The sequence below is a fragment of the Cyprinodon tularosa genome, unplaced genomic scaffold, assembly GCF_016077235.1.
Source record: "Cyprinodon tularosa strain WSP-4 unplaced genomic scaffold, ASM1607723v1 ctg176, whole genome shotgun sequence".
Taxonomy (NCBI): domain Eukaryota; kingdom Metazoa; phylum Chordata; class Actinopteri; order Cyprinodontiformes; family Cyprinodontidae; genus Cyprinodon; species Cyprinodon tularosa.
In genome coordinates, this window is record NW_024038582.1 from 268687 (window position 1) to 293603 (window position 24917).

General features: G+C 39.0%; 1 protein-coding gene across 7 annotated transcripts in view; it reads left to right on the plus strand.

The window, feature by feature from the left end:
- The window catches only part of LOC119781377 (IQ motif and SEC7 domain-containing protein 1-like), a 153271-nt gene that overhangs the window by 100909 nt on the left and 27445 nt on the right, over positions 1-24917 (plus strand). Inside the window, exon 1 of one of the 7 annotated variants that reach the window (XM_038281805.1) lies at positions 7439-7478. The exons of the other annotated variants lie outside the window; for them this stretch is intronic. The gene's annotated coding sequence lies outside the window, so the exon portion shown is untranslated. Of the gene's footprint in view, positions 1-7438; positions 7479-24917 lie in introns of those variants that run through there. 7 annotated transcript variants of the gene reach the window in all.

Sequence of the window (24917 nt, forward strand, 5' to 3'; positions counted from 1 at the left end):
TGACCTGGATGGAGAAGGCCAGTTTTATTTTGGCTGAGAACAGTGGCTGTAGCTTTAGAGGATTTGCCTCCATTTGTTTTTGGTTGGACATATTTGACCAGAGCAAAGAGTAAAAAATAGCGTTCATTACAGTGTGTGCTGATATAAGTATGTTCATTCTTCTTTGAAATTGACATTTTTGCTAAATGGAAAGTTTATCTTGTGTTTTTTGATATTTTCGTTTTTTTTTTTCTGATTTCCGTAAACATTCGTGGCAATGTTGAAAGAATCAGATATGTCATCAATAATTACAAAAACAGAGCCAGTAACAGCTTAAGGTAAGTGAAAATATCTTTTCTGTTAGGTAGCTGACATTACAATAAAGCGGCTATGCACAAGTATGCATGAATACATCATGAAACCTTTAGCTGTGACACTTTAGACACCAAGGTACATCTGATCTGGCTGCTTCAGTCGGCTCAGTGACAAACACGAGCCGGTGTTGAGTTTCAAGAGCGCAATGACTGGAGCATTACTTATTCAAGGGTTCCTGCAAGTCCCGTTGTGGATATGCAAGAAACAGAGCAGCAGAAAGCAAATTCAACAAGAACTGGGATGCTAAAACACCTTCCGTCAGACTAACAACGCTGGATGAAAGGTAAAGGAACTTAGCTGCGATTTTAACAATGGTTTACTCTGTTCAACATAAAATGAGAACAGACTCTGACCTTGTGTTAGTTTCTTTACTTTAATATGCTGGCTTTTAAACAACTTAATTATTTTTGGTGAGGTTTTAGAGGAACTGTCCATAATGGAAATTTACTAACTTGCCAACTCACAGTTCCACTGTGGTGAGTGGAAAGGAAGGGAGGAAAAAAGTCTCCAAGGTGGAAAAGCTGAGACGTGTCTCGGACGGAGGCCGTGTTCAGCTCTGAAATCTTACCTCGTTTGACTTTAAAGAGTGAACCAGATTTAAGACTTATCCATTTGGTCTTGCATAAATGTAAGATCTGATACAGATGCACATTTTCAAATTCATACCGAACTTAAAACATGGTGCAAAAAGCCTAACCTCACCCAGGGTATGGACATTCATAGTTTATTCTATTTTTTTCAGATTTCAGTAACACTGACTCAGCACACTGGCTTCAGAACTGAATGCAATCCTTTCAGAAATTAATGGCCCGTTTTTAATCTTTGTGGCTAAATATATGACCAAATGGAATATTTTCACACCATAAATACATGGTCTACAATATATAAATACAGCTGTACTATGCAAAACAAATATATTGTTGTTTTAATTAACATTTTGCATTTTTAATTTAAAGTGTGTCTGATTGACTGTGAAAAAAACATGTATTCATATAAATGCTAGAGAAAATTATTCTGGTATTTTCCAATCGATTCGTTTTTAATCTAGCACCACTTTTGTTAAGCTTTACCCTGCTGATCTGATCTTCCTGATTATCCATTCCATCCATCCATTTTCCATCCAGCTTATACCAATCAAGGTCCTGAGGGATGCTGGTGCCTATCTCCAGCTATCTACGGGCGAGAGGCGGGGTATACCCTGGACAGGTTGCCAGTCCATCGCAGGGCAATGATTCCTTCCTGATTATTGTTATCTTTAAAACTATGTGGGAATATATCACAATAGCTCTCAAAATACCTCTTTAGCCTAAACGGCAAGAGCAGCCATAATTTTTGTAGTTGAGAAGAGAGAATGTCCCGCCTAAGTCAAACTTTATAATGTTTATGAACCTACATGGTCTGTTATGTCAGTTAGCGAGGCTAGCGTTACTAAAAAAATCAGTCAGTTCAATTCAGTTAATTTATATAGAGCCAAATTCACAACACATGTCATCTCAAGGCACTTTACAGTTCAACCAGATCATACAGTCAAAGTCCCTTTGTATTCTATTGTAAATTTAGCCCTCTACTTAACTGTAACATTTCTAAAAAGCAACCATCATTCCCAGATACCCTCAATTCCATGACAGGCATTAATTGAAGCTCAAATGGATAAAATACAGAAACCTTGCTTTTTTCCAATTGGCCTTCCTGTTAGCTGCTAAATCTCACTTTATTTTGCCTTTTATCAGTCTAAAATAGACAAATATATGTCCTTTTATGGTGAAGAAATGATAAATTCCTTCTAATTCCTTCTAAACTGATCTTCCTAGTTTAGTCTTATTCTCTAAGGATCAACTTCCACACCAAAGAGTGTTATCACCAGCCCACATGGGAATGCTTATATATGCTGCTTATGCTGACCAGAAAAAAACGTTTTAAAAATTTTTGGTCACCAATCATAGCCAGTCAAGCCGAAAATGAACCATTTTTTTTTTACCAGCAGATCTGAAATTTACACCTAAAGTGTGGTTTCTGTCTATATACCAGTGCGTAATTTATACCAAGATCTGTACCAGAGAGAGAGGAAAATTGTGAAAGGTGTTTCCCTTTCCTTTATTTAATTTGATTAGGAGTTATTATTTCCCTAATATAGTTTATAGCCTTTAGCGCCTATAATGTGTGCTTGTAAGTGAGATGCATGAGAATAAAAGACATGAATCCCTGTCTCTTCACCTGTCACACTGCAAGAGTAAAACATTCTGGGAGAGTGTATTTGGGAATGCTGCTTCTGGTGCATGCTTTAGCTCTGAAGCTTTTGAAATGGAAATCATCTGAGGAGGTTGGTTTGTTTACTTTAATGCAGAACGCCACCCGCTCAACAGAGCAGATTTTCATTTCATCTTCATTTTTTTTTCTCTTCATCGAAGTTTCTGATCCTAAAAAATTTATATGAATAAGAATCATTTGTTTTGATATATTGGCATCTTACTGTGTTGTTTTTTTCATATAGACACATTGCATTATTAAAAAACAGAAGAAAGGTATTTTGCATCCTGTTATGTTCTTATTGATCACTGTACTGTAACAGCTCAGATACACACACACACACACACACACACACACACACACACACACACACACAAACCGTCTTGTTCTGAAAGCTTTTTTTATTTATTCTCTTTCTCTTTTTTGTGGTTATATTTTTGATGACATGTTATTTTTTCATCTTCCCAGAGCCTGCATGGAGAATAATGAGGCTGGTTGCTGCATTAACTTATGTAATGGCGAGCAAGCAGAGGGCTGAGGTGGGGGGAGGAAGGGGAGTGAAGAGGGGGAGGGGGGGGGGATGATGAGCTCATGCTGCTGCACTGCAGCTTTTATAGACATTCTGCACCTATTGGCTTGATGCCACATCTTATCGGGCATATCGAGGTGCATTTATGCAATCTTCAATTATGTGCAGTAATTGTTTGATTGATGGTTTGCAAGAATGTGGTTAATCCCAACATTTCTCGATGAATTTGTAGAATGACAGGCAGATTTTCCATTCATTCGCTGTGTCAATACTCCAGAAAGGCTTTAAAAGATGTTGCATTTTATGTTCTCGTTGTGTTACAGAAAGTCGGTACTCAGCCTTTAAGGAATGTAGCCAGCACAGCTTGGCAATTGATTTCAGTTCACAAACTATTTTTCTTTGACAAATCAGTCATTAACCGGTGCATGTTTTGATTTATTACAGAAGTGTCAAAGAGAAGCAGGGTCAGGTGATTGGTGTCTGTAATAATGTCCCAAGAGCTATACCACTTTGTTTGATGACTTTCTTTTTCCTCCATTAAACAAAGTGCCCCCTTCATCCAGGCTTTCAGCTCTGTCTCAACCTGGAAAAACCAATTGATAAAAAATGTTTACCAGTGATCGTTACATTTAAAGATTACAGTGTATAGTTCTCTGCGCCATACTTTACCTTTGCCTTACATCTATATTTGTGCAAAAAAAAAAAAGAGAACAACAGAATACAAATAAAACAAATGCAAAGGAGAGATCTAAACACAAATTGAGTTTATTTGTAGTACTGATGGTTAAAAGGACTAAAACGGCTTCTAAGAGGAAGAATCTGTGATAAGGCTCTTTATTACACCTAGGGTGCAGTAGTCCCTCCCTGAAGAGGCTCTCCTGTTCATCAGCAACCTCTTGCATGGGAGGAAAGACATTCTCCATCAGAATTGGTATTTTTACCACAGTTCCTCTGTCTCCCAACCCCACCACTTCAAGAAGGCTTCCATAGACAGAGCTGACCCTCCTTATTAGATTGTCTAAGTGCTTGCCCTTTGGTAAAGATAAGCTGCTGCTCCAACCAAACAGCAGATCGCTGATATGAAGCCACTGTGTCTAGTGTCTTAAGATCTGTTCCAGTGCATGTTCACCATCACTATTTTGGCTGGGCAATTTATTGCAGTTTCAATATAATTAGAAAAATGCTATGTTCAAATCACAATCTCCGTTTTAGTCACAATACATTTAACAAGAATAAGACACTAAATTTCTCCTCCAGCCTTTTAGGCAGTGGTAATATCTTTAAGACAAGAAGGGAAGAAAGAGTAGCATATAGCAAGCATAATGGTAGAAGTAAGAGCTTTTTCATGCAAAAGTTACAGTACAGTCCTGCAACACTGGACTCTGGACAAGAAGGCTTCAAAGTCATAGAAAACTAAAACCCAGAGTCTACACATTTGCATTATCTGTTGAAAATATTTTCAATGTAGATTTTTGGCAAAATCTTTCAGCAACAGAAATCAGCTAACATTTCAGAGTGGATTGAGACTGCTGCCACCCGTCCACAATTGGTCCTGTGTTTTTGCTCTACTGTATGTGATTCAAGTCGTGCTCATCTATGCCTAGGCCAACTTTGACAAACCCAGAGAACTTCTTGTAGACTGCACCCTACAAACAAATAATTTTTCCTTCACATTGCTGAAGATACATGAATGAATTATTTATTTATCTATTTATTTATTTAACAAATAAAGATCTAATGTATGGCTCATTGCTCCATTCAGTATTTTGTTCAGTAGTTTCGGAAAAGTTTGAATCCACCTCTCGATGTTTAGTAACAGATTGAGCAGCTTTAGTGACTACATTGCCTTATATAAATATCCATACACCTTAAACTATATAGTTATTATGTGACTTCTGCCAACAACTATTAGTACTGGATGTCATTAAGGGTTTTTAGAGTAAAACAGACCAAAATATCTGCATTCTTTACCTTTGTGTTTACAATTTGTAAATATTTTGTAAATCTATGCTTTTTTCCGCCACATGATTTTTTCTCCTTTACTATCTGTCACATTTTGTGTGAATACTTTCTCAACACCCAAGACTGTCTGCTTTTTAAGATATATTAGCCAAATAATTGTGTTGAGAAACGCCACTCTCAGGATTTCTAATGTCAAAGGTTTAAGATTGAAATGTGAGATAAATCCAAATGCCATACATTCAGAATCAGAACATGATTTATTTCCAAGTATTTTACATGTACAAGAAATTTGTTTTGATGATGAGCTGCTAAAGACAGAAAAGCGAACACACTGTTGAAATAAACAACTAGTGGAATTGTTCATACTGCTGAAGGAACATTTTTCAGCACATTAAGTTTAGGCAATTTAAAAGGATTGAATGTTTTCTATGATAAATATTTTATCAGGAACTAATTTCTTTCTTACTTGCATTGTGCGGGCTCCTTATTTTGGGAAAATAGCACTTGTCTGTTTGTCAGAGTGAAATAGCAGAGCTGTCAGGGGGGGCTGAGACTTTGACTGGTAAACAGTCATTAAACTTAAATGTTTATCCTTACTGGATTTACTGCTAGAGGCTGTGTGTAGATGGAAGCTGTTTTGTGTGTGTGAATGCATAACTGTATCTGCTGTTGAGAGTGGATGGTAGGAGTTTTTTTTTTATCTGTCTGCTGTAGCTGTTGCCTTGACAACTAGGATTTGTGCACGTGCAGTTGTGATAAATCCTGCTCCCAGTCAATGAGGCTTTATCCACAGAGATGTAAAAACCTGCATCATTCAGGTTCCCTCACTTACCTGATTCCTCCTTAGAGACACTCTACCGCTCAGGCATTTTGCTAATCTTTGCACTACTATGAGCAATTATTAGTAATTTTTATGTTTTCCTCAGACAATAAACAGTCTCCTTTGTTTAATGTATGGCCAACAATGCTTTAAATGAAGCAGCTATTTCTGACTAATTTATTTAAAACATTAATATCTGCATTTAAATAAGCTCCTCTTTGAAATGAAGTCTCACTTCCTTTTTTTTTTGCATTAGTTTTTTTTCCCTCTCTCTCTCCTCACAGTTGTGCTCTGTTTTATGCCAACTTGTTTTCCTGCTACCTTTCAATAAAGATACATTTATCAATTTGATCTGTCATTCATCCTGCAACCCTGTGCCACCCTTAATCATTGCGCTGTACAGCAGCACCATCTGTTGGCAGAGACACTTCAGGGCAGGGAAAAGCTCCAATGACACCCAAAAACATCTCCTGTGACTTTGCAAGGTCTTGTCACTATACCTTTCTTTAAGTCCTTTGATTGTTGAGAACCAATCAAAGTTTTCTGATAACCCATTTTTAAAATGAGTTTGAAACTCTGCTCTTTGACTTCACTGCAGAGATCCAAGAATTTAAACAATGTGGATATTTTAGGCCAAATAAATGAATTCCTTTGTGGGTCATAAAAGAAGGGAAAGAAAACAAATTAAAGCAGATGGGGGGACTCTGGCCTTGTCAGGTGTCTCGCTGAGCCTGCTGCAGCCACATGGACCCATCTGCTGCTTTTTTCTTCTTCGATAGCTGTCATTAAACTTGCCAAGAATTGCATAACTGTTTTAATACAAGAATGCTTGTGCCTGGTGCTAAATATATCTTTTTGTAAGTTACAGGACTGTGATTTCTACCCTAGATTGTTATCCACAAAAGAGCATTATTTTGTTCCTTTTTGCATTAATGCTTCATACTTTCAAATATGTTATGTTTTTGCCTTATAATCCCAGCTTTTACAACAGCTAGGGCACAACATTTTGTTGCTCTTAGATGTAAAGGAAAGGCAAGTTGGGTGCATTTCAGAATGTGCTCTGTCTGTCTGTCTGCTTGAGAGCTCAGGTTTCCCCTCTGGCCACACCATGTGTTCTAAAGAGGAAAGAAAAGAGGGTGAAACAATTGGTGACCTTGCAGATCTGAAACACGCAGACTCCAAACATGTCCCTGCTGAGCCACAGGCATCACAGCAGCTATAGTCGTTGACCACAGAGAGGCGAAGAGGCATGTTTGAGGGAGATCGCAAGGAGACAACTAATTGTAGAAATATTTGAGATGGAAATAATGGGACATATTTAAAGACAGAGTGAGGCTTTGGGCGATACAGCTGAGTGAGGCAGAGGGAGGGTGCTCAGAGTTTCAAGAGCCTGCTCTTTTTCATTGGCGTTTAGGGGAATGTGCTGATTTGTGGAAAGTAAACCAGTCAGATGGTGGTTCCCTTTCTCGCGTGCCTGACGGAGCCAGTGTAGCTTTCCAGTCACCACGGTCACCTTATCTTCTTGTTTCATGTTGAAGGGACCAACCCAGAGACACATGTGTGGAGGTAGGTGGGCTCTATGTTGATTGTGAGATTTCTCTGGCTAAGGCAAAGCTTCCTATAGGTTCTGCAGTGTTGGCAGCAGCAGTTTACATTGTTCACCCCTGCTGGTGTATGATAGGCCGGCGTTTTTCATGTTGAAAAAGGAACACCTGACAAGTTTGATTAATGGAAATGTTATTAATAATACACAAATGTTCTTTCTTTCTTTTATGCTTAAACCTGATGAAAATGTTTTTCAATCTAATAACATGTTAACTGATTAAGGGACTGCTGGCCTGTGTTTTCTGGGAAGTGAGCAAAGTCTCTGGTAAATTCCGAGGGCTCAAAGCTGTCACATTTGAACTGTGATTATTTTTCTTTATATTCTGTTTTAGTTATGGTTGATAGATCTTTACTAGATTAGCACTGATCAAACTTTATAAAGTAGTTGATGTTTATCTTTTTTAGTTTTATTTCTTTCTCTTGCTGTCAGAATTGGTACTATACTTAAAGGTGAGAGGGTGGACATTATTAACTGGAGGGGTATGAGTAACAATCCCCCTTACTCTTAATTGCAAAACAACAATAAAAAAATTACTTACCTTTCTTTTTACCTGCCTAAAATGTCTTGCTCTCTTTGACAGTTTGAAGGAATCACAATCACATTCCAACAAATTATAGAAATATTTTCCTTGTATATATCTTCATAGATCAATGGATGGATAACCATGGGTCTTTTTAACAGCATCTACACTGAAGAGTGTTAATGATAGCTCAACCTGGTGATGTTGATATGTTTTTGACTGATCAGATAAAGCTCAGTAAATCATCTGTTTATTTTTCAGTTCATCTCTAACCTTTATCAGGATTTGCTCTAGTTATGACATTTCATTTTAAATGCATAGTGTTTTAATGGATAGTGTACCACTGGCAGCAACTCCTTGATGATCATTGATTGATATGATGCATGTCCAGTGATGCCTATAGATGAATCATTTACGATTGCTAATAGCTTTGCACATTTTGTTTTCTACATGTCTGTTTTCTCCATCCAAATTTCCTCCCATTACTTGTTTTGGTATTACAGATAGCTTGGTGAGGATGTCGTTACAACCTATTATATGCAGAGAGAACCAGATTCTTTCTACCTTATTGGTCTTGCTTAACAATGGAGCATTGGTTGGAGAACACAGAGCTGCACTGTGCTAAATGCATATACAGTATGATCCCACTGCAACTCACGCCTTTCTCTCTGTCCTCACCCTAGCCCACTTCAGTCTTACGCATCTTTACCAAATGCATTGTTGCTGTGCTGCTTCATGTTGCAAATAAAATAGATACCATTTTGGGACAAATACAGACGGCTATTTATCTCTTTTGCATTACACTATGCAAACCTCTGTTGTTTCATCATGAAGTGTACTGTAGTGACAGACACAGTGACCTGGCTTTTAGCTCATTATTCCACTTTGGACATAGTTAATATTTCCACCTAAAGCCGCTTAAATAAAATACACTATAAGGGGTATTTCCTCAGTGCATTTAGTTTATACTGAACAGATGTTTGTGTCTTTGTACAGAAGGTTTGTTCTGCATTACTGTGACCTGTCGCTCTCACTAAAACCTGTCTGTGGAGCTTATAGTGCTTAGTTTTGAAACCATGCAAAGGATCTTATCCCCTGTTTAGAGATGGTCTGAGCTCGGTCCCTTGCTGTGATGCTGCTCCCTTGTAGTTAGACGCTGCACAGTTTGCATGAGGTTTAGGTCAGGCAGTTGACCTTATTTTCACAATGGATTTGTTGGACAGCAGGAATAATAAAGTGCCACAAAAAACGACAGTGACTGAAATGTGCTCTCTTCAAAAAACACCCAAGACTGTCTGCTTTTTAAGATATATTAGGCAAATAATTGTTTTGAGAAATGCCACTCTCAGGATTTCTAATGTCAAAGGTTTAAGTTTGAAATGTGAGATAAATCCAAATGCCATACATTCAGAATCAGAACATGATTTATTTCCAAGTATTTTACATGTACAAGAAATTTGTTTTGATGATGAGCTGCTAAAGACAGAAAAGCGAACACACTGTTGAAATAATGAAGCACGAAACTCAGCCTTCAAGTCTGGTGACAAGGAGGCACTGAGGACAGCTAGAGCCACCCTGAACCGTGCCATCAGGTTAGCAAAGCGGAACCATAACCAGAAAATCCAGCATCTGTTCCACGACGCCAACAACACCAGGAGCATGTGGCAAGGCATACGGGCGATCACAGACTACAACACGCCCCCTGCCCCGGTGGATGAAGTTGATGCTGACTTCCTAAATGGACTAAATAACTTCTTTGGGAGGTTCGAGGCACTAAATCGCACTCCAGCAGTGAAGGCTGTCCCACATCAGGAAGAGGAGGTGCTCTGCCTTGACACAGCCGACGTGTGGAAGACTCTGAGGAGGGTCAACCCGCGGAAGGCCCCAGGTCCCGACAACATACCTGGGCGGGTGCTCAAGGAGTGTGCAGGTCAGCTAGCTGGTGTCCTCACGGACATTTTTAACACCTCGCTGGAGCAAGCCACAGTGCCAGCATGCTTCAAGTCTGCCTCCATCATCCCAGTGCCAAAGAAACCTCAAGTCACCTGCTACAACGACTACCGGCCCGTCGCACTGACTCCCATCATGATGAAGTGCTTTGAAAGGCTGGTAAAGGAACACATCGTCTCCAGTCTCCCCCCAACACTCGACCCGTTCCAGTTTGCCTACCGGCGAAACCGCTCCACTGAGGACGCCATCTCCTCTGCTCTTCACCTGAGCCTGGCCCACCTGGAGGAGAAGAACACCCACGTGCGGATGCTGTTCCTGGACTTCAGTTCAGCGTTTAACACCATCATCCCACAGCACCTGGTGGAAAAGCTGGAACATCTGGGCTTCAACACACCCCTTCGAAACTGGCTGCTGGACTTCCTCACCAACAGACCTCAGTCGGTCCGGGTCGGTCAGAACACCTCTGACGTCATCACCCTCAGCACGGGCTCCCCTCAGGGCTGCGTCCTGAGCCCCCTGCTGTTCACCCTGATGACATATGACTGCGTCCCCAGGTTCACCACCAATCACATCGTGAAGTTTGCGGACGACACAACGGTGGTGGGCCTCATCAGAGACGACAACGACCGGGACTACAGAGAGGAGGTGGAGCAGCTGGTGGACTGGTGCAGTGAAAACAGTCTGATCCTGAACGTGGAGAAGACGAAGGAGATCATCGTCGACTTCAGGAAAAACCGCCCCCACCATGCTCCACTGCTCATCAACAGCTCAGCTGTGGAGGTGGTCAGCAGCACAAACTTCCTGGGGGTGCACATCACGGACAACCTCACCTGGACTGTAAACACTTCATCTCTAGTGAAGAGGGCACAGAAGCGCTTGTACTTTCTGCGGAGGATGAGGAGAGCCCGCCTGCCCCCGCCCATCCTCACAACCTTCTACAGAAGCACCATAGAGAGCGTTCTGACCAGCTGTCTCTCTCTGTGGTGTGGAGGCTGCAGAGCCTCTGACTGGAAGAATGTGAGGAGGGTGGTGAGGACAGCAGAAGGAATCATTGGGGCTCCTCTTCCCTCCATTAAGGACATTTCATCACAGCGCTGTGTGTCCCGAGCCCGTAATATCATCAAAGACCCCTCACACCCCCACCATGGACTGTTCTCCCTGCTGCCCTCTGGAAAGAGGTTCCGCAGCATCCGCTGCAGATCCACCAGGTTGTGCAACAGCTTCTTCCCCACTGCCATCAGACTGTTGAACCTTTGATCCACAAACCGAACTCTGCACCTATTGCACATTATCGGGCATCAAATGCTGCTGAACTTTTAACTTTTAGCCCTTTAATTGTTCATCTCATTCTATTTTCAATAACGCATTTTTTGCACAAATGCCTATTTGCACTGAACCACTGCAACTTGCACACTGTCTCTTATCCTCTGCACTGTTCACACTTTGACCATTGCTGCACTTTTTGTATTTTTCTATAACTTGTGCCATTTGAAATATCAATGCAACGTTCATAAGCTGTATGTAACGCAATTTCGTTCTGTATGCACCCTGTGCATACAAAATGACAAATAAAGAAGTCTAAGTCTAAGTCTAAACAACTAGTGGAATATAATATTTGTGGTAATAAATCAAATCAAAGTTATTAAACAACAATCATCACTATGTTTTTTTGTTGTTGTTGTTGTTTTTTTTTTGGACACTAATGGGAAAAGTGTCAGTGGGGACATGGAGGTTGCTTTTGAGGCTAGTAGCAGCTGGAAAGCTGTTTTTATAGCAGGAGGTTCTGGTCCAGATTGACTCCTGCCAGAGGGGATAGTCTGAAACGGTTGAAAGGGGTCAGCTAATTACTTCTTTTTAGATTAACTTTTTTACCTATGAGATGAAACTAGGATATCCCCTGAAACTCTATGCTAAGTTTTCGCTGATTCTAGTGCTGCACTTAAACTGCAGCTATAGTAGTCTTCACCTTAGCAAGACCCTCAACCCCACAATGTTCCTTGGGCGCTGCAAGCTGCTCGCTGCTCGCTGCTCACTGACAGATGAGTCAAACCCAGAGGAAAAATCTTCTTGTAATATATATTTGCAAGCACACAATTTTGATTGCTCTTTACTATTAGAGAGTCAGAAAAGAGCTCTTCCCTCTTGCATTTTTCAAACCAAGACTAATCCATGTGAGCAAGACATGGAGGCATTGTTACGTTTGAGAAAACACCTTTACTATTCTAGAGTCCAGTGGTGTTGTGCTTGGGCGTTGGGCTACAGCTGCTTGGCCATCCCATCAAGCTGTCTGCTCCCCATTATTCAGCTTATCTAAAGGTCACATGAAGTCTTCAGGTCTATGCTATGAACTCTGCAGACAAATGCCAACACATTATGTTACTTAGCATCAGCTAACATACCTCTTTGATTTTACATGTCCTACCACTTTGTGGCTGCGTAGCTGTCACTCCAAATTAGTGTAATTTTAGTATGACAACACTAACTGTTGGCTGTTGAATATTAAAGGTATAGTGGAGGATGTTATTTTTCTGGGTAGATCATCAAAATCAGTGGTCCTCCTAACTGTCAATCATTCTGGTGATGTGCCGTCCTATGAGCTTGTCCCTATTTTCCCTTACCGGTGGTGAGTCTGACATAGTGGAAAAATTGCAAATCTTCTTTTGGAAAGTAAGCCTGTATGAGTGATGCAGACAGCAGCTTTTAAACAGAACATGCACAAGGAGAAAAGGACTGATGCATGCTCTTGCATGCGTTTAATAGGCGTTCACTCTAGGGAGTGGGTACAGGGTTGTGCATGTGCATTTTTTTTTTCAAAGTGGAGAGGGCATGTCTTTTCAAAAAATTTGCAAAAATCATCCACTATACCTTTAAGTAGTGAGTAAATGTCTTGGTTTTACTCAGGTGGAAAGCTAGACCTGTACCACTTGAGAGTTTTGCTGAGCAACCATTTTTTCCCCCTTAAATGTTTGGAGATATTGCTTCATACATCAAAACAAAATGTAAGACATACATCAATATTCAGACCCCTTTGGAAAAATGTAAGCTAGAAATGTTCTAGTGCAACAGTTGCCTTTAGAGGTGATCTATAGTTGTTGTTAAAAATAAGTTCAATATATTTTCAAAGTACTCCCACTTTCCTTTTAGTAGCCATCAAGAGTAATTGGCTCTAATACTGGCCTAATGGTTTAAATACCCCTAAAGTGAATGTTTCAGGTTGCCTGCCATGAATGCCTATTTTTTTTTCTTGTTTCCTGCAGTATGTTGATGTACCTGTTTAATGTGGCTTTGTAAATCAACCTGAGGCTGAGATATTAGGTCTAATCAGTCAAACACTAAGAAAAAAGAGGTATATTAGACATTCATTTTTCTCTTATTAGGATCCTTTACTGACAGGCATTTATAGAAAATCAGTTTTCTTTTGTATTTCAAGGTCTCGTTTGAATCATCATATCAAAATAGACTTCACCAGTTGAGTAAACATTTTTTATTCAACCACTTCTTTATTTTGTATGTCATTCATCATCACAATCCTCCTGTTTCTAATTGAGTGTGATGGGAAGTACGCTCGATTAAAATGGAAGAATTGGTTTGTTTTTTATAAAATGAAAAGATCCCAAAACCAACATGTTGGAACATGGAGGTCTCACGTTGCACACTCTGTTTCTCAGGCAAGCAGTATGATGCCAGTAATTGGGCGTTGGAAAATGTCTCCCGTTTCCCTAAAGCCTGTTTATTTGGAGCTGTTCTGTGAAGAAAAGTCTGTTCAAATTTACCTCTTGAACTTTTCCCCATATTGCAAAATTAAACCCACAAATTAACATGAATTTTAATAAAATATTAAGGTAAAAAATGCATTATTGCAATTTTTTTTTCCAATTAAAATGTTTGCAATTTCATTTTTAAAATAATTAATTGTGATACTATTTATAAACTGTGGAACCATTTGCATTCAGAAGTTTCCAAATTAGGTAACAAAACCACCCGTCTGTATTTTAATCTCTGTTAAAAGCCAGCTGATGTGTAAAAGCCACAGGGGTTTGTCAGAGAACATTAGGGAGCAAAGCATCATGTAGAGGAAAAAAAAGACAAAAGGCAGAGAGGTTTCTAGCAGGGTACGATTATAAAACAACTTTCCAAACTTTGTAATATTTGGTACTGGCTCTCCAAGAGATCCCAGAGACCTGTGGCAACTCTGGAGGAGCTGGAAGGATATAAGAGTTCATATGGGAGACTTGTTCCACCTGACACCTATTAGTTGTATTTAAAAAACAAAACAAAAAAATTAACATTTATGTGAGTGCAGCAAGAATAAAACTTTCTTTCAAAGAAAGTTATCAGTCTGCCTCAAGCCATGAAAGGGTAAACGACTAAAACTGAACCTCCTGGTCCACATGGACAATGGCATGTACGGTACACGGTACATAATCCTGTATAGACATAGTGAGACATGATAGTGGCAGCATCATGCTGTGGGGATTCTGTTCTTCAAAGAATAGTAAAGCTAGACACGGATAATGAGAAAATAGTTGAATTCACAAAATCAATGAACAGGTGTATTATACCAGCTTTTGTCCATAGAGAAAAAAAAAACTGTCACTCCTCTCATTTATGTTTGAAACTTTCATGTAAAATCCATTGAAGTTTGTGATTTTTACTTGAAATTTTTTTTTTTTTTCCTTGGTAGTTTAGAAAGCATGACAATAGAAGGCCAGTATATACTGTACAGATTTGTTGTGTTATTTTAGTTTCATTTCAAATAAAATACGTAGAAAAAAAAAAGATTACAGAGTTAGAGCTGTACCTACAGTGTGTTGTGGGCAGGCCTTAGAGGACAAGACAAAGCTTTTAATAAGTAATTGAAGGGCTTAGGATCAATATTTCTGCATCCTGCAGACATCTGAGTGTACTCAGAAGTCAATAATATCAAAAGGCATCTGGAACATGAGTGCAACCCCTGGGGCTTTAGCCACAGATATACCACATTTAAAATTCCTTCCTTGCTAATCAGAGGATTTTGCTTTTTCTTGTTGTTGTTTTTCTTCAAATCTTCTGTGATATAAAATCCTTACCACAGATCACTATGGATGACTGATAGTTCTGCAATTTCCTCACCAAAGTCCTGGTTTTGATTGATTTCTATATTTAAATCACAAAACAAGCTGCAATTCTACTGTGAAGCCGAGCATCATTAGTTGTTGTCTGATTCATCATAGTCAGACAGAGTGAATTAATCTGTGCACTCCTGTAACCCACTTCTCTTGTTAATGGCTCAAGAGGAGGGCACAGGAGGCGTTGGGAGTAATGAAACCATAGACACAGCACTAATTAACCCTTCCTCAGTGAGTTATCAGGAATCTGTGTGAGCTTGTTGTTCTGCATGAAGCTACGCATCATGTCCTGCACCGGTTTCAGCCTGCCTGAATGGAGCACAGGTTGAAATATAAGATCTGCTGACTTGTCGGCAGCAGGTCTTGCGGAGAAATGGTATGAATGGAACTTGCAAACTCAGGATATCTTGTTCCTTTGGAATATGTCAACATAAATCCATTTCTCAGCACTCCTCTGACCTGCACAAAAGGTTTTTGCAGCTGCTTTCTAGATTTAGAGTGAGAGAAAAAAATTGTCAGGTGTAGTCGCTATATCTGTGCTTTTGTTCAGAAATTATGCCTTCTGGTTTTCTTTGATTATTAATCTCTGGCATATAAACTGATGTGGTTTTTATACATATGTCTTCAGGGCATTTTATTTATTGTTAGAATGTGAGAAAGCAAAAACTGATATTTCCATTAATGCATGAACAACATACACAAGATTTATATTAAAGTATTTTTGTGTTTTCCCTCTTGAGACATTTTGAGAGTGGTCTTAATCGGTTTTTCATCACGTTTAAACCCATTTTTTATCTTTTTAACATGCATTCTTAGATGGCTCCATGTAGGCTGAAATGGCAACTGTTTTCTGCTTGGATTTGCAGAGTTTTGAACAAAAGGGAAAAGAAGCATGCATCAGTCAGGATTTCCTTTCACATTTAGAGCTCCTGACACCTCATTTCTGCTGAGTTACTGACTTTTATTACTGGCAAAATCCTGTAACCTTTCGCTGCAAGAGACAAAGGGAAATAATAGAGAAAGTGTTAACTTATTTTGTTGGAATACCAAATCTACTTTGGCTTACAGAGCAATAAAACAACTTTTAAGCTTTGTGTTCTGATCTTTGAAGTTCATCATGTTTCACTGTATACTTAGCAAATTATGAAGAATGGTGGTGGCAGCTTCATGTTGTGGAGATGCTTTTCTTCAGTTAGAAAAAGGACAGACTGCTAAAAATTGAAGAGTGGGGCCTAGGTTCACTTTCTAGCAGAAAGACTTTATACTAACAGCCAGTGCAGCAATGGAATGGTTTGGGTCAATGCATCTCAATGCGCCATTCAGTGAATTTTCCTTATTGTAATTGGAAAAACATTTTGTAAACAATTGCTCTCCATCCATCCTGATCAATGTTTTACTAAAAAGGACCAGAAAAATGTTCTCTTTAGTAGGAACATATCGATACATCATCCAGATAGTAATTTTTGGCCAATACTATTTTTTTTCTTTTCTTTTATCGGCATCAACCGAGCATTCAGAATTTAGCAACCATGCCTTGAGATCACATGAAGCGCATGCATTGCTGCTCCCTCTGTTTACTATCCTTTTTTAATGTTCTATTGGATTTGTTTATTAAAGTGTGTCTTCATTTAGATTGAGACTGGTGTATGATTTGATGACATTGTACCATTTTTCTCATAAATATGAGAAGAAAAAGTAATATCAGCTTCAACAATTGGCCCCATAAAATCTGCAGCAAATGTGGAGAATCGGTTACAGGGATTTCAAAATAATCTGTATCACCATCAGCCTTAAAAACCTATAGTATTCGATCTTTAGTCTTTAGATGTGCAAAGCTGGTGAAGACCTATACTTGAAGACTAGAAGCTCTAATTGCAGGAAACCAGTTTACATTAATGCATAACCTTTTGTCTATAAGTATAAAATACTGTTGCTATAAAGTAAAATTAACTCCATTGGGATATGAATACTTTCCCAAAGGAATTTTGGCCTTGATTTAATGAGATTATATAAAAGGAGAGCTAGATTGCTGGTGTAGGCAAAAAATTGCATCCGCAATTAATTTGGCATCTTACAGGTGATCAACTAGGACTGCATGGCCAGTTTTAAATTGGTGTGCAACCGGTTAGGATAGACCTATTAAAATTAGGAAACTGTATGTGCTGCTGGCAGGTGTGGAAGAGCAGAGTTGGCATAAAAGAAAGGGGTAGTTCAGGTATAAATTATATTAATTAGAAAATAAGACTAACTATAAATAACAATAATTAAAAATTTTATTTAAAATGGAGTTCACATGTAAATATCTCAAATTGCTAGAAAATAACAATGAAAACATTAAAAGATGAACATGACAAAAGTTGAAGTTAAAATATTAAATATCAATCCTAAAACCTGTAAGAGATAGCACATAACTGTGCTATATCTTAAAGGAATAGTACACCCAAAACATGATTAGCCTTCATTTTCTACTCACCCCCATGCTGAACAAAACTCTGGAGTACTTTTTTGATATCTCAAATGCATCTGGAGATCTGGGAGGCTTCTTGCTGTCTGCTGACATTCAAATAATGGAGGTCTATAGTGCCCGAGACAGAAAGGTCCACAAAAGTCCACAAAAACGTGTCAATATTCCTCCATACTGCTCGTCCAATGTAATCCAAGTGTCCTGAGTGGGTAGCATCCAGAATTTACTCGAAACGAAGTCATTTAGAACGTTTTAGAGCCTAAACAGTAGTGTATAGGATTTCCTAATAGCGCCCCCATGCGCGCTCACGATTCTACGGAAGCCGGCAGACCAAACCGGAAGAAAGTGCGCATTCAGCGTCTGCTCTGCCGATAATGCAAGCGTAGAAGAAGAAATGTGCTGTTTACCTGTGCAAAGAAAGAAACAACGAAAGAAAAATGTCTGAGGACTTCAGTGTTGAGGAAGAGCATGAGTTCTTTGCCGAGCTGAATGCGCTGGTTTGGTCTGCCGGCTTCCGTAGAATCGTGAGCGCGCATGGGGGCGCTATTAGGAAATCCTATACACTACTGTTTAGGCTCTAAAACGTTCTAAATGACTTTGTTTCGAGTAAATTATGGACGCTACCCACTCAGGACACTTGGATTACATTGGACGAGCAGTATGGAGGAATATTGACACGTTTTTGTGGACTTTTATGGACCTTTCTGTCTCGGGCGCCATAGACCTCCATTATTTGAATGTCAGCAGACAGCAAGAAGCCTCCCAGATCTCCAGATGCATTTGAGATATCAAAAAAGTACTCCAGAGTTTTGTTCAGCATGGGGGTGAGTAGAAAATGAAGGCTAATCATGTTTTGGGTGTACTATTCCTTTAAGGCCATTGTGCACTGAAATTATAACCCTGAAGATCCAAAATGTGACATTTCTGGATAGATGAGGTATCTCCTATTGTTATCCCTCTCAATCCAGATATGTCCACCTTGAACCCATTCATAATTTCAATAACCACAGACATTTTCAGTCTGACTTTCAAACGTGCCTTATATAGATGCAAAAACTGCATCTATATTTGTTTCATGTTTAATTACATGCGGCTATTAAGGGATTATATCTGTGTATGCTCATCCTGGTATTTTGCACATTTGATGATCATCATCTACTGTTGATATTCATGAAGGCAAAAGAGCTAAATGCTGTCCCTGCTGTTCAGCTCAATTTAGGGATGCACATCCCATGTTCATCTGATTAGTAGATCAGCTTTACAGTTTGCATGTTTTTATACATGTAAACCTTCAGCAGATCAATGCCTATAAGTATTAGTTTCCCAAATCTGACTCAGATATTTGCTCCTGCTTTATATGTACATTTCTACTCAGATCGCATGTGTCTCCTAACTAATTCTCTAATTCCAATCAAAAATAACAGAAAAAAACAATTGCTTGGAAAGCCTGCTGTATCTTGTGAATTATAACTGTCATTCACATGTAATCAACAATGCTGAGCTATGTGCCACAGTGACACATTGATTGTCATGACAGAAGAGCGCTTTCATTTCACTGACTGTTTATCAGAAGCAGGCACATTAGCACGTTGGTGAAAGCCAGCTTTGACATGCAGTGCCAGTACAAACACTGATTTGTGTCAGTATAGATGGTTGAACTTGAAGGATCCCTTACAGACATATGCAGGGCTTAATAGTTGCTGTGTTTATGCTGTGAGCTTGAGATGGCATGTAGACAAAATTGTAAGGGTGGGGTTAAGAGTCCCAGCAAACCAGTGAAGCAAACTGATTTTTACACTTACCAGTAGAGGTGAGAATAAGTGGAGTACAAGCAGTTTGTAAAACTCAGTTTGAACTCTGTTTCATCCTATTTTCTTTTATTTTTTACTGATCAGGACTTTACTGTTTTAATATTTAAGTTTACCATTAATTCCAGTTTTATTTCAGTAGATAATAATAATAAATAAATCCAGTTGTGGGAGCTTAGTTTTAGCTAAGCAGCCTTATAAAATATTAACCTTAAAATTCAAAATGTACTGCAGGTTCCTTGATAGAGGCAGTAGAACGAATAGAGGGCAATGCTGTCCACATTCATTTGTCAAAGCACCTGTCCTGAGGCTTTATGTATTTTGCTTAGCTCAAAGAAAAAAATGCATCAAAGAGAATGGTGCTTTGATGCATTTACCCCCAAAAAATAGTGGTAGATTTTATTTTTGAAGTTGTTACTGAACAGTCTTATTTTTCACAGTAGCTCATCGATGTTGCTTTAGGGGAGAATCAATCACTGGTCGATTGATTGTTTCAGGAATACCAAAAGTTTCCAAAACCAAAATAATTTAAAACAGCTTGAAAATTTCATTAACATAATATAAATTAATCTTAATTAGATATCAGAAAGGGAACAAAAATGAAGCCAGTTTTTTACTGCTGTATCAAGCAAAAACTCCCACCCAACCCCGAAATGTTGCTGCAGATAGCAGGCTGAAAAAATACAGATTTTAACTTTTCTTACAAAAAAAATACAAATTTTGCTGTTTAAAAATATTTCTGATCATGAAAAACATAGACAATGGTTGTGAAAATAATTTATATCTTTGTTTTGAAACTAAAGTCTTATAATTTGCTTAGAAAAGGCATAATTCTCTTTAAACCTTTACTTGTTTAATACTAAAACTTTAAAGACATCCCTGGTGGTCCTGGTGTAACCTTTGATTAAAAGAAAGTGTATCGAAAAAGCAGGTTTGCCTGTTTGAATCCTTTAATATGTTCAGTCCTTTCATTATTGAATTTCGACAACCAGAAATTTATTTGAGTTAAAGCACCAGCTCACATGAACATATGTATAAACTGCAATTTATTTAATGACATTTTTGGTTTACATCCACAGATGGAAACATTTTGGATTCCTTTGAAAGGGGGAAATATATGGACGGTTTCTTAAAATCATTCATCAAATTAGGACAGCAGCATGAGAATTTTAAAAGGGTTGGTTGCAAGTTCATCGATTTATTGGCCACAATATTAGGCTAGAAATAACGTTTATTCAGGAAATTTATACATAGGTTGAAAACAGATGAAGATAAAAATCTTCTTGTTTTTTTGTAATTTCACATTAAATTTTTCTCATTAAAGTAGTGTACAGTCTTTATGAGGCATTATTTTCTTCCTAATTGATCAAGAAATAAAACAAATGTTAATTTTACTGTAAAGCGGTTTTCAGAATTAAAGCAACAAAATTGTGTGCCTCATGTTTCTATCGTCTAGCTATCTTACTCTGTAACTAAAGGTCTGTCACTTGAGACAGGTGTGTGTCTGCTGCTGCCACAAATAGATTACTGCCAAGTCCCCGCCGCATCACGAAAAAACTTCTACAAACCAGAAACAGCCGGTCTGTCATATCCTCCTGCCTTTAAATAGTCCCCTACCCCCTGACTTGCATTCAGGAGAAAAAATATCTGACCTCATTCATCCTGAGTGACATCACAGCTACACTACTCTGACCCCACCACCCATCCTCATCATCAGCCTTACAGTGCATCTTTAAGGCAGCATGCTATGTTCTCTGTAACCAGTGGGGGGCGCTGTAATGCTTAAGGCCCTCTCTGGACTGTGCTCCATCTGCAAGGCCTCTGTTTTGTCATTCAGGCTGCCTGGCTGGAGTCATTATGACCGCCATGAGTATTTATACCCTCTGCTGCCTTTTTTCACATTTAGAAATCATGGCTGCACTGAACAACAAACCACCACAGAGTCCTGCTGTGTTTTCCATCTGACCTCCAGATTTTACAGTGTGGGTAAAAGGAAAAAAATCACTTGTTCCAAAAAGGAGCAAACATGATTTAAATCAGCAAGGCTTTCAGTGACTTATCCTTTGTGCAAATGTGTTTTCTTTGTCTTGTTCTTTGCAGCATTTTGTGTTTGGCAGAGCGTGTCACCTCACATGGAGCTATTTTTAGAAGGCGGAGAACTGCGTTGTAGTATGAGTTTCATGGCAGGGTGGGGCAACTGTGAAGAGCTTCAGAGAAATACGATCAACTGTAACGGGGTTCGCTTCAGCTGAACGGAACAAACACATCCCACTGCTGATGATCCATACAGAAAGTACTTCATTAGCTTTAGAATATAAAGGGAATTTGGGGAATAAAAAGAGGATAATTAAAGTCTGGGAGAAATGCAGCTCTTAAGCTGAGGCCATCCGTTAAACTGCAATCACAGAAGGAAATACACAAACGTGTGGTCAAGTTGTAAAGTACAGCTCTGCTATGCTTCTGCTAAAAGGCTGTTATTCTTGCAATTTCTCTGCCCAGTCAGTCATTTTAAGGAATTGCAGAGAAATTCCTCGGAGCTGGTCACTAGTGGCTGGCATTCATATTTTAGGTTAATTTAGAGTCTGCACCTGGCGGGGATATGACCTTGGAATGTGAAAGGAAACCAGAAAAGGGCAGCGACACGAAGAGAATGCAAAATAAATCCACTCCTAATTCCTCCTTTTTTGACAAAAACGTCCAGGCAAGGAAGGTTTGTTCAAGAACAGAGGCATGAATGTATGTAGTGATTTTTATTTCCTTTCGACCAGGATAGTCTCTGTCTCATTCCAGCTAGTTTATTGTGGAACTCTTTACAATAAAAGAATCCAGGCATTTGTGCAGTTTTTTCTTTCATTACAAATGCACATATTTCATATTATTTCCCATTCATTCGTTTCTTAGTTTGTTTTTTAAAGAATGTGTTCACAATAGAATATTTACTAAATATGCACAACTGAGAACATTTGTTTTTTGTAATGCTTAAATCAATGAGTAACACCCTTGAGTGTTACTGAATATAATTTGTTTATGAGATCATATTATTTTTTGCAGTTAGATCAAGTTATGCATTTTAGTTATAAAGCAACACAAAGTAACCTGTGTAACCAAACTATTAGATCATTTTAGATATATAAAATTATTTATTTTTATGTCAAAATGAAGTAATAGGCACACATTAATATTCTATGCAGGCTGCTCTTCTTCTCACCTATGTAACTTGAGAGGGTCATATCCATCACTAAATGAGTCATTTGACCTTGATAGCGGTTTATTGTCAGTCCAATTTAATACGAGAGCTTTCTAAACTAAAAGTTTTTGTCAGGTAGAAGTGACATTTAACTGATAGGACATACTTTTGGTTTCTTTGATGTATGATTTATTCTAGAGGGGCGACTGTGGCTTTGTCTTTCTAAATGACTCCACAACTGCTTCATCTGCTGGTCCAAAGTGGTCTGCTATCAGATTCCAAAGCATAGAAGAAGACTGTTGCATTTTGGTATGATGCCTGGAAGTTACAGGGCTAGCACCCTTAGTGACTAAAAGTCACGGGTAAAAGTAAAGTTTTGCATTACATAACAAGAAACATTGAAATCATGCATTTCTGAGCAAGAAGATTTTGATACTGGTTCATGTCTACTACCAGTGTTTCAAAAACAGCGTGCACCATGACTGATATATAGGTTGAAGTAAAAAGAAATAAATAAATAGAGCAACTTTCATATAAGTGCAATTCATCCCTCTATCCTTAAATTAAGCCCTATTCTTTAGTATTTCTATATCACCCTTTTTTCCATCTCCTGGCTTTATTTTTGGCAACTTACTGCTATAGAAACTTGCAAATATGGAGTCTTTGGTTTTAGGACAAGCAGTAAGTCCTTCGGTTTCATTTCATCTGGGCAGATTGTTTCAGTCTGAGGTGGAAGCTATTTTCCACCTTAATGCAGAGATGTCCAAACAGGAGAGAAGAAAAAGAGCCTTTCAAATATCGCTTGCCTCTGATAAACTTTGATGATTCCCATTGGATCCTTCAGCCGACACATCTGGTCCAACTTTGCTGTCAGGATGTGATGAGCAGAGGCAACATATCCTTTAATTACTTCTAAATCAGCACTATTTATACATCTGCTGCCAGATTGCTGCTATGCAAAGACATTCTTTGTTCCTGAGAATCTACAAGAGAACGGTTTCTTTTTTTAATCCCCCCCACCCCCCCACCCCCCCTGTGTTCACAAAGCTGTACCGGGCCACTACATCTCATTTAGTATGCCGTTGTATCAAACTATGACATCAGCCCGTTCTAATTGTTTCCAGACCAGGCGAGGGGTTAAGTTTTCATTTTATTTTCCATTTCTCAATGCAGGCCCCAGTTGTTCAGCCTACAACAAAGAAAAAGAAAAAAAGATAATGCAAAACTACACATGATGTCATGTAGATGTGAAACACCATGCCAATATCTTGTAACCAACTTTCCAGGAAGCTATCACTTTCCCCTGCTGTTTCCTTTGCTGCATTTTCCCCTACTCTGCCTTTTTTCATTCTTCTAGCAAAAGCAAAGTTAGTTTAGCTTTTTTTGTTTCTTGTTCTCTGACAGTTTTCAGGCAGCACAGTTGTGGGAAATCACCAGATAAAGAGGTTTTCAGCTGCTGGTATCTGACTCGCGGATGCCTCTTTGGCATCGGCCCAACTTGAATGTATTTGACTTCTCTTTGCTCTACGACGGCTGTAGAGATTAAAAGAAGGGTGGGGATTAAAACCAAAGGCAGCGTTGATGGAAAAGGAGTTGAAATGCAGAAAGCCCATATGTATTGAGTTGAAGAAACGGTATTTTATGAGCAGTGAGTGGGCCTCTGCTTGGAATTCTTAATGACATCATGCTGGAGCAGAGCGCGGAGCAGCCAGGACTCCCAAGATGGAGTGGGCCTTCAGCAGACAGGACGGCTAGACGGCATCGTAACTTTAGAAGAGGAAGTGAGACATGGAGGCCAGCAGGCTGAGGGAGCCAAATATTCTCACTAATGCTGTGAAGACTTTAATTTCTTTGTTTACTCAAAACTCACCCAATGGGATTGAGTTTAGGAGAAGTCTTCTTGATTCTGAAACTGATTTTACTATTGAGGCTCATTCTGAAACTACCAGGGGGTAAAAACACGTCATGCTTGAAAATTATACCAAGATATTGCTTTAAATCTCTATCGAAAGGAAAAATAAACTCTAATTAGTTGTGATGGTTGCCAAACCAAATCCAGAACGTAGTGCTAATTTCTGATGCAGACAGTCCCTAACAAGGTGCTTTGTGACTGTGTGAAATAAGCAGTCCCAGATTAATAAAAGGTTTTAAATTACTCGCTGTTTTGTTTGTTTTGCATTAAGAGTGGTTGTGTGTAAGTTGAGCTGAGTGTCTGCCCCTCCACGAGGCGTTAGCAGCTGTAGTCACCTGAGAGCTGGGGGAAGGTCTCAGACTGAAATAGATCAGATGGTCAGTCACTGTGTGGTTGCAGGTAATCACTCTGCATCGGTCAGATATTCATGGCGATCCGTTATGATAACTT